Genomic DNA, 14,457 nt, shown 5'->3' with positions numbered 1-14,457 from the left:
TGCTTGAAACTTTCCCTTTTTAGGGCTTGGCAACAGAATTTCAGAGAAGTAACTTGGACTCACAACATGAATATAATATGACTCCAATGATCATTCTGTCAGATACTTTGCATGCCTTGTTTATATGTATCGTAACATGAAGACATCAGAGTGACAAGAGCTATAATACTGTCAAAGACTATTGTTCTAATTTGCTTCCAACATATGTAATTTTGGTTACATCTTCTCAAGATCAATGTAATTATGTTGTAGATCAAATGATGATGCTTGGATCTTGGTGCAACCTGTGAAGACTCTAAATTCTACCTTGATTGGTTTTAAATGTTTCGTGAGATGGGAACTAAAACATTCTTTCAGATAGCTATATAATTGTAAAGATGGCTTTCCCTACCGATAAAACCAGTCTTCTAGATTATATTTGTGCACTTTATTTCCAACCGTTGGTTGTTTTAAAGTCAAAGTTTGGGTTGGAAATTTTGGTTAGGATTAGGTTAAAAATTTTGAGCACGTAGAGAAAGATTATATTTAGTACGTGGAGAGAGAAAGTTTTGTGTGAGAGAAAGCAATCCAAACCCGAACTTCTCTCTATAAGTTTTAGTACATAGAGAGAGGTAGTAGGTGGAGAGAGAAAAGTACGAGGAGAGAGAATATGTTTTGAAAAGAAGAAAAATAATCATAATCTCTCTCTCTCTCTCTCTCTCTCTCTCTCTCTCTCTCTCTTTGTGCAATTAATTTAACTAACTCTCTCACAAAAATATTTGGGTAACATAGCTCCATGTAGCTTTTGAATTTTTAGAATTCAATGTTTGAGTCAAAAGTTATGGCAGGTTAAAAAAGCCTAAAAATACATTTTGGTAATCAAAACTTTAACCTCTGAAAAAATAGGTTTTGGTTTTCAATTCTTAACCTCTCTAACTAAAAAGAGGTTAGGTGAGAAATCTTGAAAATGTTTTTTTGGGCAAAATATTAACCCCCTCAAAAGAAGGAAGTTAAGTGGCTAAACTTAAAAATATATTTTAGAATAAAATTTTAACCTCTTTTGAAAGCTCAAGTTAAAGAGCTTAATGAACCCAAATAAAAGTTAGTTATTTTATATGCCCATACCTAATGAAGAAATTATAGATCTCTGATAGCTCATGGAAGGGGAAATTTTATAAGAAATTACAAGTAGAGCTGGCATGGGATTAAAGTATGTTCATTTCACATGCACCAAACGTGCACAATCAAAGTGTAGAAATTGAAACATCAAAGTTGTTCTAATATGAAAGAAAAATTAATCTTGTTTGGTGAAGTCAAGAAGGAGAATGTTGATTTGGATAAGAAGGTAAATATTTTGGAAAAAGATATTGAAGTCTTGAAATTAAAGCCATCATTTTGTGATGTTACTTGTAGCATAAAATATTTGGTTTGTTCTCTTGTTCCTTCATGTAAAGTTGAAGGTTTCTCTATTCAAAACAAAGCATATTTTGTATATATTTTTTTCTTGTTTTTTTTGCTCATGTAGGTGTTTAAATTCTAAACTAAGTATACTTAAAAACAACCCTAAGAAACTGCAGGGACTAGAACATGCAATGCCACAGATCAATAATGAAGCATAGGTGTTGATCCAAACAAAGATTCTAGATGAGCTTCCTGATACAAAGATTCTAGATTAGCTTCCTGATACACACGCCATGAGGAGTGAGTTAGTAAGTTTTGAATAGGAACTATGGCAAACATAGAACTCTTTGAAACAATGACTATCATAGAAGAGTTGTGCAGTATTCATGAGGATATTCTATGTAAACACCATGTATGTATATATATATATTCAAGGCACATGCTTTGGAAAGGAGCATTGGAGTAACCCAAAGAGTTAATACCCATCTTCCACCCTTGATACAACTCACATGATATCGATATTGTAGGTGATGCTATGTGAGGTGTTTAGAGTGTTGCAAGAACACACAATGCATGTTCATGATTGATAAGTACTACTAGATTAATCAGAGGATATATGAAATATTTGACAGAATGCCAGGTTGCTATAAAACTGATACGTTAGTGGACATGGGAGACTTTTGTAAATGTGTGATGGTTGGAGATTTATGCTCCTTGAGAAATCATAGGCCTTCATGAAAACTAGAGACACCATGTATGCAACTTGTTTGACAATATTCTTCAAAGAAATGTCACCTTATAGTACAAGCCACCCTTAAACATCACACACTAAGGAATAAATTAGGCTTGAAAAAATAAGTCACATTTAACCCATCTATATAGCACGTGCCTATGTAGATATCTTAGCAATACTTGAGGATTAACGGCTTCATCAATACATTCCATACAAGGAGATGTACAAAGTAGCTTTTGATTGAATTGAATTAAATGTTAATTATTGGTGGAATACCAGGAGATTAAAGCACAAATTACCTGTGGCTTCCATGAATGACAAGTATTGAGCCATGAACTAAGAAGGTGAATTTCTTGTTAATATACAATACATGTGCATCGTAGAGTATGAGTATCATGTAGTGCCTATCTCTAGTTTACTATTCATGTTTTATTGTCAAATTCTTTTAGGTCAACTTTTTATGGTTGTATTATGATTTAGTGGTACTTGGTTACCTAATTTGATTGATTTTATTTCATACTTAGTTTATATATTTGATGAGCTACTTGATACTCGGTTATTTCATGTGTTCATGGTTATTCTTTCGATGATGATGCTTTTTATGTTTCACATAGTGATTTTAGCTACTTTCATGATGACAATTATATGGATGATTTATATGTGGTTTTATGGTTACTTACCCCATACTTGCAAGTGTATGGTGTACATGCATATTTTACTTGATGTTTGACATTTTTGATGTGGTTGAGGGAGGGAGTCGTAGTCACCTGCTAGTCGGGATCTACACAATGCACCACTCCTAGCCATTGCCTATTATACATACATACATACATACATACATATCTATGTATGTATATATGTATGCATATGTACATGTTTGACTTTTTAATGCAAATTGCAGGTACTCGACATCGACTTCCCTGAATTGCTAGGATGAGCATGCCCTATCACAATATTCAATGGTAAAGAGGGGAGATAGTTCTCGAGTCTAAATCCTAACCCTAAGCTAATTGTCCTAAAAAATATGACAAGTATCTGAGTTATTTACCCTTTCGAATTCGTCAAGTGACATGAATTCGAGATTTTGACCCTTGAGTTTGATTTAGTACTTTGTTTTTTAGATAGGTTTTCTTATTCATATTTGTGGGTCTATTATGATTTTTAGTTATAATTATATTAAGTAAAGAGAATATTAAATGATTTAATTCAACAAAATTTTTATAAAGAAAAATCAAATTTTAATTATATTTAATTAATTAAATAGAGGAAATAGATTTAAAGATTTAATTAAAAGTCCAAATTTGGCGTAATTATTTTTATTTAATTTAATAATAATTAATTTAGAAGTTTCATTTTTAAAATGAACTCTAAATATCATTATTAGTTAAATTAATAAATATACTTTCAAATTATGTCTTATTATATAATAAAAGCAAGTGAGAATAATTTAAATAAACTTTATTAGAATTAAAATGCAAAAAGTATGCATAAAGAATTAAATTAATTAAAATAATAAAAAAGAAAGACTTTTGCATGTTTGTAAAAATGAACTCCTAGGTTGAGAAATTCTTTATTAGGAGATGAGAACTCATTTCTCCACACTAGTTTTGGGGAGCAAAATTTGGAATTGGAGAAAAATAAATTTTGAAAGTTTCAGAGAATTTGGATTTGCATGCACTCACAGGCTGTTTAAGACTTTAGCTATTGTTTTGAGGTAGGGTTTGAAAACCCATTGTAGAATTTTATTGAAAGATCTGCCTACTTTGTGTCTTCTTGGGTGCTTGCATAATGCTTATAAATTTATTGTATTAATCTTTGGATAAAGAATTATGTTGTAGCTTTTGAAAAGGAAAACTTATTAATCAAGAGAATGTGATTGAGGAAAACTATAGAAAATTTTAGAAAATTATTATGACTATATTCTTTTAAAACCCTTTCTAATTCAATTGTAGAAAATTGGAAGAAAACAACAAATTTAACATCTAGTGTTTGGAATTTAAATTTGTCATGTGATTATCATTAATTTTTCAATAAAGATAAATATTCTTCTTATATCTAAAATAATTTAATTGCAAAAATTATTGGAAAAGAAAAAGATTAATTGGGAGGAAAGCATGTTGTAGCTAAACTTATACATGCATGTAAAAACAAATATACTAAATGTAGAAAACTAAGTATATTATGGTTGCATGATTTGAAAGATCAAATGCATGTGAAAGTACTATTTGCATTATTATTTTTATTTTATAAAAATATAATATAGTTTTCATATTTATTTATTTATTATAAAAAATTTAAAAACACTAATTTTAATGATTATTTGTTGATTTTGAAAATTCAATTATTAGATTTATTATTATTATTATTTTAGAATTATTTATTAATTCTAAATTTTTTAAAAATATATTAGTTAGAAAAATTATTTTTTATTTATTAATTTCAAAAATTAAATTAATACTAGTTATTTAATTATAAAGTGGATGGTTTTTATTAAGGAAAACAGGTTTTGAAGGGTGCTTGAAACCGTTTACAGATCTAATTTTTAATGAAGCCCAAACTTAGAAATAACAACCCTTATATCAAATAGGTCACCTAACAAAACAAGGTGACCATCATGGCCTCACAAATAACACAATGAACTGTTACCACCTAAATAGGTTCTAAATGGGATCTTGAAAGCCCATGGTTACAAAAGAAGACATTTAATCCCGAACCATGTCAAGCTACAAAACAACAGGCCAAAGAGACTAGGATAACCAAAACAAAAAGGGACAACCTCAAAAAGACCATGTGAGCAGTTGGAAAAGAAATCTAAGCCTCAAGATTTACTTTTTAGATCTCATCTTTTGAGAATGTAAAGACATATCAAATGATGGAAAAGAGGGCTTGACCTATTTTCCTTTTACTTTTGTCCATCCATCCTCCACCATCCCAACATCCTTCTGCCAAGCAAAGTCATCCTAACCACAAGAATCCCCCAAAACCCTTCCAACCAGGGCATAAGTACCACCACCACATGAAAAGGGGCAACAACTCTCCCTAGAGCCAGGGCCCTTTGCTACTGTGCTTGTTGCAGCAAGTAACCCTTTGATCAATCTTGAGTCTAATCTTGTCGATGAGATTTCTACACAAGTGGAGGAATTCTCCTCTACTGAGCCAGAGCCAAAAACCCCTAAAATGAAAAATGATAGCAGTAGAGGAGAAGTCCTCCACTTGAGTAGAAATCTCATCGACAAGATCAGACTCAAGATTTATCAAAGGGTTACTTACTGCAATAGGCACAGTAGCACGAGGCCTTGAACACACAACCTGACCACCAAGACCAGCCTCATAGGTAGCCACATTAGCATAGGAAATGGCCAAACCACCCATAGTTCCTAGGGAATGAATATCCCCATCAGGATTAGGAGAAGCCCTAGCTTGAAAAGTAGAGGCTGGAGCGGCTGCCATAAAGCCAAATACAGGAGCCAAAGTTGGACGCAGAAGCCAGATGTAGGAGCCGAAGTTGGACACAGGAGCCAGAGCTAGATGCAGGAGCCAAAGCCGGACACAGAAGCTGAACACGGGAATTATAAAGTGGATATTGGTATTAAAGAATCTTTAAGTTTAGTTAAACTATTAGTTGTATATAAATAATTTTATATTTATTAATGCAAGTGGGAAGTTAATAAATAAATAATTGTAATTTAGTTATATTTTAAGAGAAGTTATAATTGAGTTCACTATAATCATCTAATTATGAATATTTAATATTATGAGAGAAATTGCAGATAACTTAATTATAATTATAATTTCAAATTTAAGTTATCTTGAGTTGCATTATGAATAAAAATAAAAATAAATATTAATATTAAACTTAAATAGAAGTCAAATTAATATTTTAGAAATGAAATTGATATTAAGATTTAATCTAATAATATACATTTATTTTATCAATTAAATCATTCATGATTTAAGATTATTTAAATTAATAACATGATAATACACAAATCAATTTTTATGGCAGTATATTTTTATTAAAAAGAAGACTAAATACCTCCACTTGATTTAAATGCATGTCAAGATGTCATGTTTTATTTTGTGGTGGGTTTGGGGAAACCCAGTAGTCTGATCAGATAGGCATGTTTACCAGAGGCTTGGGAAGTGGTTGTTTTTGTGATGCTTTTATGTGACGTTGCTTTGTCATGATTATTTTATTCCCAACCAATGTGCTATATCTATTGGTTCTTTCCAGTTGCTTGTATAGGACTGAGGTGAATATTATGATTTATCTATTGGTGCTTTCCAGTTGCTTGTATGGGATTGATGTGAATTGTAATTTTATGAGATATACTTTTATGAGCTTAGGGTAGGTTATCTATGTGTATGTTGGGAAGTGGCTTGCAATGGAAGTCAGAGCTCTAAAGAGGTTGCTTGGGTAACCCATTGTAAGTTGTATTAATAAGTGATAACATTTCATTAAATGAGTTAAAATGAATTAACAAGAGTCATTATTTTACCTCGCACATGTCTCGAGTGCTAGTACATGCTAGGATGGGAGTAGAGAGGATGCTTGGTTGCGACCATGCCTCATTAATATGCCTTATCTGTAAGAAAGGATATTGATTCCGCATAGAATCACTAGGGGGCCAGAGTCCAGAAAGGTTGCCAAACTAACCTCAGAATTGGCTCTTGTGATGACACTTGCCCACATGTATATTAGGTTTCCTATGTGTCTTTGTTGCCTCTAGGATTAGATGTTACTTGTGTACTTGGCACCTTTGAGATAGATTGCTATTAGGATTCCTCAACCTAGATTCTTGTTACAATGTTGGATTTTTTATCCATTTGGGACTTGAGATTATTTCCTCAACACGATGGGAGTGGTCCATTTAGGTTCTACGAGGTCAAGTGGCAGTGTTTCTTATACCATGGAGATCTGACAATTGGATGTCATTGTTGGATGTACTTGTGAAGTTGTTCCATTCTTTTAATTTTGTGATTTTGTTCTACAGTCATATTTTGATGTACTGTACTTGATTATTGGAGATCTTATGAGATGTGGTATCTTTTTATGACGTATATTCTTTTAGCATTTCATACTCGGTGACTTGTATAGAGGATGATTATGCATGTTGGATTATGCCATGTGACATCTTATGTATTTGTATATTCTTTCATTTGATTTCATACTTATGATTATCCTATGATGTGGAATTTGTTATGTATAAGATTTAATCTTAATAAAACTTATATATGTGATTCAACATTATTGTGGAACACTTAAGAGATGTAATCTATTTTATGGATTATTTCTATGTATGTGAGTTATTGCTTACACTATATTATCTCTTGTTGTTTTAATCTTTCAAAAATAAAATGTTTGGAAAACTTAGTGAGATATTAGGTTAATTTCTTTTGGGTTCCCTGGCAGGGCATTACATATCATTTTTGTCTGAAGTTGTAGTTGCAGCTCGATAGACATGCTTGTGAAATATGGAAATGCATATGTTTTAACAATATAATTTGATGCACGAATTCGCCGATGAATATTCTTCATATTACGCCAAAATGGAGGTCCTAAACACAAATTGAACATTCATCAGAATATAAATGTGGAGTTCTTTCAGAGTTTCTGTAGAGCCAATGGAAATAATAGATGCATATTATTAACTTACCACTTTTTCTATTATCTACCAAGGGCACACATCAAGTGTAGCTTGCCACCGGAAAATGACATCTCGTGGAAGACAATATTGTTGAGAAGTCTTCAGAAAATTTTAAGTTAATGTAAACATTGGCGTTAATTCATCCTCTAAGCTACACCACACATGGATTTGGCATCGTGGTGATAGAGATACATGATAAGTCCTTAGCAACATGCCACTAAGGATGTCATCTTAAGGAATGAAATGATCTTAACAAAAATGAAAGGAAGACATGCATGTAAAATGTAGAGTCAAAGAAGCTACGTTTGAATTGTTTGATAAGATCTCAATGTAATACCCCTTCTTTACTATCATTATAGAATTCATTGTTAAATTTCTATTCGACCCTTCTATGGACATGTTAGTCCTTAACTAATATTTGAAATATGATACTTTAATATATAGGGAAATTGATTGCACTAGATAGTAATGGTTACTGTTAGTCGTGTGCAGAGTTGCCTTTTTTTTTTTTTTCCAAGGAACTCCTTCAAACCCCCTTTACCTATCTTTGTTCGAAGTCCTTTCCTCACCATTTATGTGTTCACTGCTCCTTGAAGTAGTCAGTCGAAGTCGCAGGCTTTAGCAGTTGTGATCCCCTTCATTTGAACCATTTTGAACCACTTTGAGCTGAGGTTCAAAGTAGTTCAAAGTAGTTCAACAAAAGATTTTCATACTAATGGGTTTTTTCTTTGGCAGGAAATATTTTTTTATGCGGTGGCTTTCATTGAATCACTTCAAACCACTTTGAATCTTAGTTCAAAACGATTCAAAGTGGTTCTTGATCAAAACGATTGGCGATGATTTATTTCTAAAATACGGTGCACCACCTTTTCACAATCAATTGAGGCTCGTGTTAGATATCAAAAATCAAAAGATCTTGCTCTTTTTCCAAGGAGGAGGTCGTCATCATAGGAGTGGGAGAAAAGATCTCAGACTTGAGGAATGATCAGATATTGTACAAAATCAATCATTGTTAATTTATGTGAAAAGAGAAATCATTAAATGAAACGCTCATGCAACGATGCTTCGAACATGCCAAGGTTGATGTGAGGTGATATGTCATCATGCCAATTAATTATCCAATACTTCCGCATGTAAACCTTTCCTTTAACAAAACCATTCAGTAGCTTCGTAAATTACTTTGCAAAAAGTTGATTTCAAAGAGAAGGTGCTGTTAGAGAAGATGGAAGAAGTTGTTTGGTTTTTAGCGAAAAGCAGGTGAGAATTTAGAAATCTTTGTTTTGTTCTGCAAATCTGTTGTTTTCAAAGGATTGTCTGCCAGAGGTTTTGCTTGTTTGGTTGAAAATGAAGTCAATCTTGGAATTTTTTTTGCAATGCTTCCAGCCTTGAATGTAAAAGACCAGTGATCTGTGATACAAATTTAGAAGGGGTGAATGTAGAAAAGCTGCAAACAAATTTTCTTGAGAATACCAAAGAGGTTAAGGGATACATGGAAGTGTTAACAAGTGGGTTAATTAAAGCCCCTGCCTTTCCTCATGCTTTCGTGAGCCTTAAGCTTCTGCAACTTTGCATTGACCATTATGATGTAAGGAGTAGAAGCATAATAAGTGAGAATGGAAACACAATACTTTCCATCTCAAGGGAAACCATTTCATCTATTTTACAATTAACAGCAAATACCTTTGCTGCATTTTCACCCACTCAAGCTTTGGCCAAATATTAGGAAACCCCTAGCATTTTTCGAAACACCCTTGCCAGGAAATGGACCGAAGTTAACTATGGAGGTGGGTCTAGGCTGCCCAAAGTCATTACGAAGGATCACATGAAACCTCATATACATGACCTGGTTGTATTATTGTACAGGGTGAAGGGTTTAGCTGATGTATACTTGCTTGAAGAATGGATGTATAGATATATTGAGATTATCTTGAAGGGTGAGCAGTGGATGGATTGGGCAGAGATCATTGCCAATTCCTTGAGGAACCACCTCAAAAGGGCCAAAGAATCTCATGAGGATTTCTATATGGCCTCGTATTTGACTTATTGTATTGCCTGTACATGTGATCTCACTACCCTTCCACATGGGGTATGGAACGAAGAGATAACCGTCTTCCAGTATTGTCCTTTGTTGCAGAAAGACGAAGTTTTGGAGGATTTTCGTAAGGTGCATGATGTGTTGTATGGAAGCGTTTATTTGACTCTAAAGGGTGTTGAGATGCCACGACTTTCTTTTGAGTCACAGAAACTAGTTCAACAGTATGGGAGTCATTTCATTCAATTTCCTAGGTTCACATACTTAAGAGTCGGAGGGTTTGAAGATGAACCTCTGAAGTTACCCCGATATGCCCTCGATTGTTTCATTTTAGCCGAATTATGCAGACAGCTTTTCTTAGTCATCAAAGATAATCTTCCTCAGGAGAATTGGAAAATGGCTTTTCCTATCACATTGGGCTCCTTAGTCTGTACTAATATGAATAATGCTTCCATCATCAGAAACAATTTGCTGGGATTCAATCTTGGTTTCTACCACAGCAGGAGAAATTTTGATAGTAAGGGGTATGCAGCTCTAACCCTTGGCCTTGAAGTAAATCCTTTAGATGCTCCTCATATAGAAGATCTATGGAGAGATTGTGGAGATGAAGAAGAAGTCTTGAGGAAAGACCATTCTAGATTAACCTTACAACAAATCAAGTCTTTCAGATTGAAGTTCCAAACGCAGGGAATTATTGAAGACAGTTCATACCTAATCGAGCCCAGTTGGGAAGAGTCCAATGAGTCAAAGTTCCTAGCGGTAGACTAGAGCAAAGAGGAGGAAGATGATGTTAATTTGAGAGCTAGATCTATATTAACCTATATAGATGACTGGTTACAGAGGAAAAGGAAAGGAAATATCAATGAGTCTTCTCCTAACGTGATTTCTTCCCCAGGACCACTTCAATTTGACATTCCATTTTCTCATATTGCAGGTGATGCACCGATTCCAGATAGGAAACTGAGATCCCCTCCCCATTCGCAAGCTATGGCCCCTAGGACGAGATCCCAGTCTAAGTCCAAAGCCTCAAAGCAGCCTAGTATTCAGAAACAAAAAATGACATCTCAGAGGCAGGATTCAGACGATAAATTTGTTTCCCCTGATGAAGCAGATGGCAAGGTTCAATTCATTGAAGCCCTGAGAGTAGATCAACCTAAATTCTTAACTCCAACTAGAGACACTCAGGTAATGTCAACCACTCCTATTATTCCTTCGTGGTTATCGAATTCAATCAACAAGAAGCAGAGTCTACAGCCGGTATCCACACTAGTAAAGGACATAGTCACTAGATACGTGGCCAGAGGTTTTAAGACAAAAAAAGTAAAAATGGATGCTTGTCTCACCAAAGACCTGGTAATGGGAAAAATCACAGCAAAGGTGGCCACTTATAAACAAAAGAAAGAATCTGGGGAGATCGATGATGAAGGGTTCAAAGTTACTTCTTTTGAACTAGGTGCTATAAATAGAAATACTGGCAACAATTTCTTTAAGTTCTCTGCTGACCACATGCTCACACAATCAGAGAAAGATTCCAGGGAAAAGAAAGAACTAAAAGCAATGGTGGTGACAATGGCCACATACATCAATTCGCTGATCAACCTAGGGGCTGCTCCCATAATCCAAGTATCATAGCCTTTTGACCCAAACTCTATTGAGAGCCAACAATTGATGAAATAGATGCAGAGGGGAAAACTGGTAATTGATGCCATGAATAAATGGACAAATAACATAGTAAACCAGGGAAATAAATTTATCTCTGAAGTTGCTAGCATCTACTCTGAAGGTGAAATACTTCTAGGGGAGATTCAAACCTTGATCCCAGTATGGGAAACAGAATTAGCACGTTGCCAAGTTGTAGTTCTCCAGGTCTCAGAGGTTGAAAATTTTGGGGTCCTCAAATTCCTGAATGAAAATCCTATGAAAGCCGTGGACCCCTGTATACTTTTTATTCTGAAAAATAATATGAATTGGAAGGAGTCCATTTACAAAGAGACCATCATGGAAATACAGGGCATCGAAAGTAAGATCACAGGAATGCATGAGGAACTAGTAAAGGACATGAAGATTGTCAATCCTACAGGCATCTTACAATTCGAGGAAGGAAATATGGACACTAAAGAACTAATCAAGAGTTTCACCAGAGCAGTAGAATAGATCAGAGACAAAGAATCACCGAAGGCTGATGATTTCACCTCCTTGGCAAGCATCGAATCCCTGTTGCGCCTTAATGAGAACCTGATGCCACGTCAGAACTTGAAGGTGAAGGAGTATAGGTGGCAAAAAGATGCATGCAGAGCTCAAGTGATGAGTTTGAAAAACCCATACCCCCATGCCACGCAGGAATTTGTATCCACATTTTGAAGTTGGAAGCTAGTGCATCAAACTGTTGGAGAAGAGGAGAAAATAGATGTAGATACTGGGAACTAAACGATCGTCTATTGGCACCCTTTCTTTTTGATAACTTCTTTCTAGTTTAATAACGGTTTCTTGTATTAATCCGATAGGGCTGGGTTTTAATGGAGGCCCTTCGGATTCGAAAAACTATAAATGCTGGGGCATTGAACTGTATTTTTTTTAGCGGAGAGCAAATAGGAGATAGAAGATAGAGGTTAGATAGCAGTATTTCATTATAGATTTGATTTTGATAATAGTATTTGGGAATAGTATATGAATGTTTTGGCTTTCAACGACTTGGTGCATTGAAGTTTGAATATACATATATGAAGAATTTTGGATTATGCTTTGAAACTTTGTGTTCAGAGTGTTGAATTATTATTACTTTGTGAATGTGATTTGGCAATTCGAAAGTCCTAGTTTTCTGTTACTTGATTGTAAGTTCTTTAAATTTTCATTCTTTGTTGGTGATACATGTTGAGATTTTAACGGAAATTCATTCTTTGAAGTGGGTTTTCTTTTTCGTATTAGTTGAATCTGTTCATCTTTAAGTAGCCTTTGATAATCACCTCACTACCCAGGAGTAGTTGAGAGACCCTTATGCACTTTTAGAAAAAGTGTGAAAATGGTTTCAAATTTATTGTAAATTTAATAAGGGAGCTGTACCTTTAGAAATTTCAAAGAGAAAGTGTAAAGTAAAATAAAAGTGCTTCCTCAATTGCAGTGAGCGATTCTATCCTTTGTGATATTTGGGTATAGAGTGAATTTGATAAATTATTTAAAAGGACTAATCTGTTCACTAACAGATTTTTGGCGACTCTGCTGGGGAGAGTCCCTTTTGAAAGAGCCTTAACCCTTAGATGCAATATGTAACAATGGTTCTTCCACATAACGAGGTCTTCCCTATATTACAACCTAACCTTCGATTTGAAGATACTCAAGAAGACATAATTTCAGACTTAGCTGCAACCGCTTGGCGAGTACGTAGGAATGGTCAACAATATCAACAAATATTAGCAGTCCTTGAAAGAGAAGAAGAAAGAGCTGAATTGTTGAGAGGAGTACCAGAAGTTCAAGCAACGGCCATTGTGGATAGATTAGCCCAGGCACCTGCAAGGCCTTGAACCTATAAGTAAGATAGAACTGGCTACTCGTAGATACACGAGACGAGAAAGAGAAAAAGGAATTCTTGATGAAAACTTTGAGCCATTGAAGAACCTAAAATTCTTGCCAGAATTTAACAACCCTAAAAAGAAGCTGATTAGACCCTAAAGCAGGCCTAACTCTCCACCCAAACCATCCCCTTTCTCACCTTTAGTACAATCTTTGCTTCCATTGAATACTCTTGTTCCAGCCTACCCATCAATCCAACCCCTGCAAGTTATTCCACCTAACATGGCCGCTAATCAACCTTGGGGGAAAAACATAGGTCTATTAAATTTAGGTGTGAATCTCGCAGCACTTCCTAAAGGCGCTACTGAGGTTTTACCCAAGTTTAGTGGAGATGACAAGGTTTCAATAGATGATCATTTGAGTGCTTTTCATTCAGCTTGTGCTGTCATAAGTGTCCCCACACAGGAAGTTGCTGTGAGATTATTTGTGCGGACCTTGATCGATGCCGCGACTGACTGGTTTAATCATTTGCCTCATCAGTCCATTACTAGCTGGGATGATATGAAGAATGCTTTTGAAAATAGATTTAAAACCCCTGAAAATGAATGTTCTCTATTCTCTCAACTCAGTCAAATGAAGAAAGATATGCATGAACCCATGAGAGAGTTTGTGGCTAAATTTAATAGACTGGTCCAAAGAATTCCTACAACATCTAGGCCCAACGTAGAAAATCAAAAATCATTTTTTATTAATGTCGTCCTAGCGGATATAAGTTTTCACCTTATTAAAGATGCTTGTGTTGATTTGGACGCTACTTAGAGGTTGGCTATTCAATTGGAAGATGCATTCATTAATGCTGGTAAGTGGAAAGGAGATGTACATACCCCTGGGACTACTTCATCTTCTTCCCCCATAGACCCAGTTTTGTAGAATTTGATGAATGATATATCAATGATGAAGGGACAGCAGAACAAGATCCACAACCCATATCAGACCCCTTACTAGGATATTCATAGACGACAACAACCTCAAAATTCTGGTAAAACACCCCTATTAACTGCTCCTCAAACAAGACTACAAATTGAAGAAGCTCCAAAAGAAACCATGTGTTCATTTCATATGACTTCAGATCATGACGAATGAGAATGCCTTGATTG

Source organism: Cupressus sempervirens, chromosome 9, assembly GCF_028749045.1.
Source record: "Cupressus sempervirens isolate cs-2001-9-10 chromosome 9, ASM2874904v1, whole genome shotgun sequence".
In the NCBI taxonomy this organism is placed as follows: Eukaryota; Viridiplantae; Streptophyta; class Pinopsida; order Cupressales; family Cupressaceae; genus Cupressus; species Cupressus sempervirens.
Note: the sequence above shows the minus strand (reverse complement) of the source record.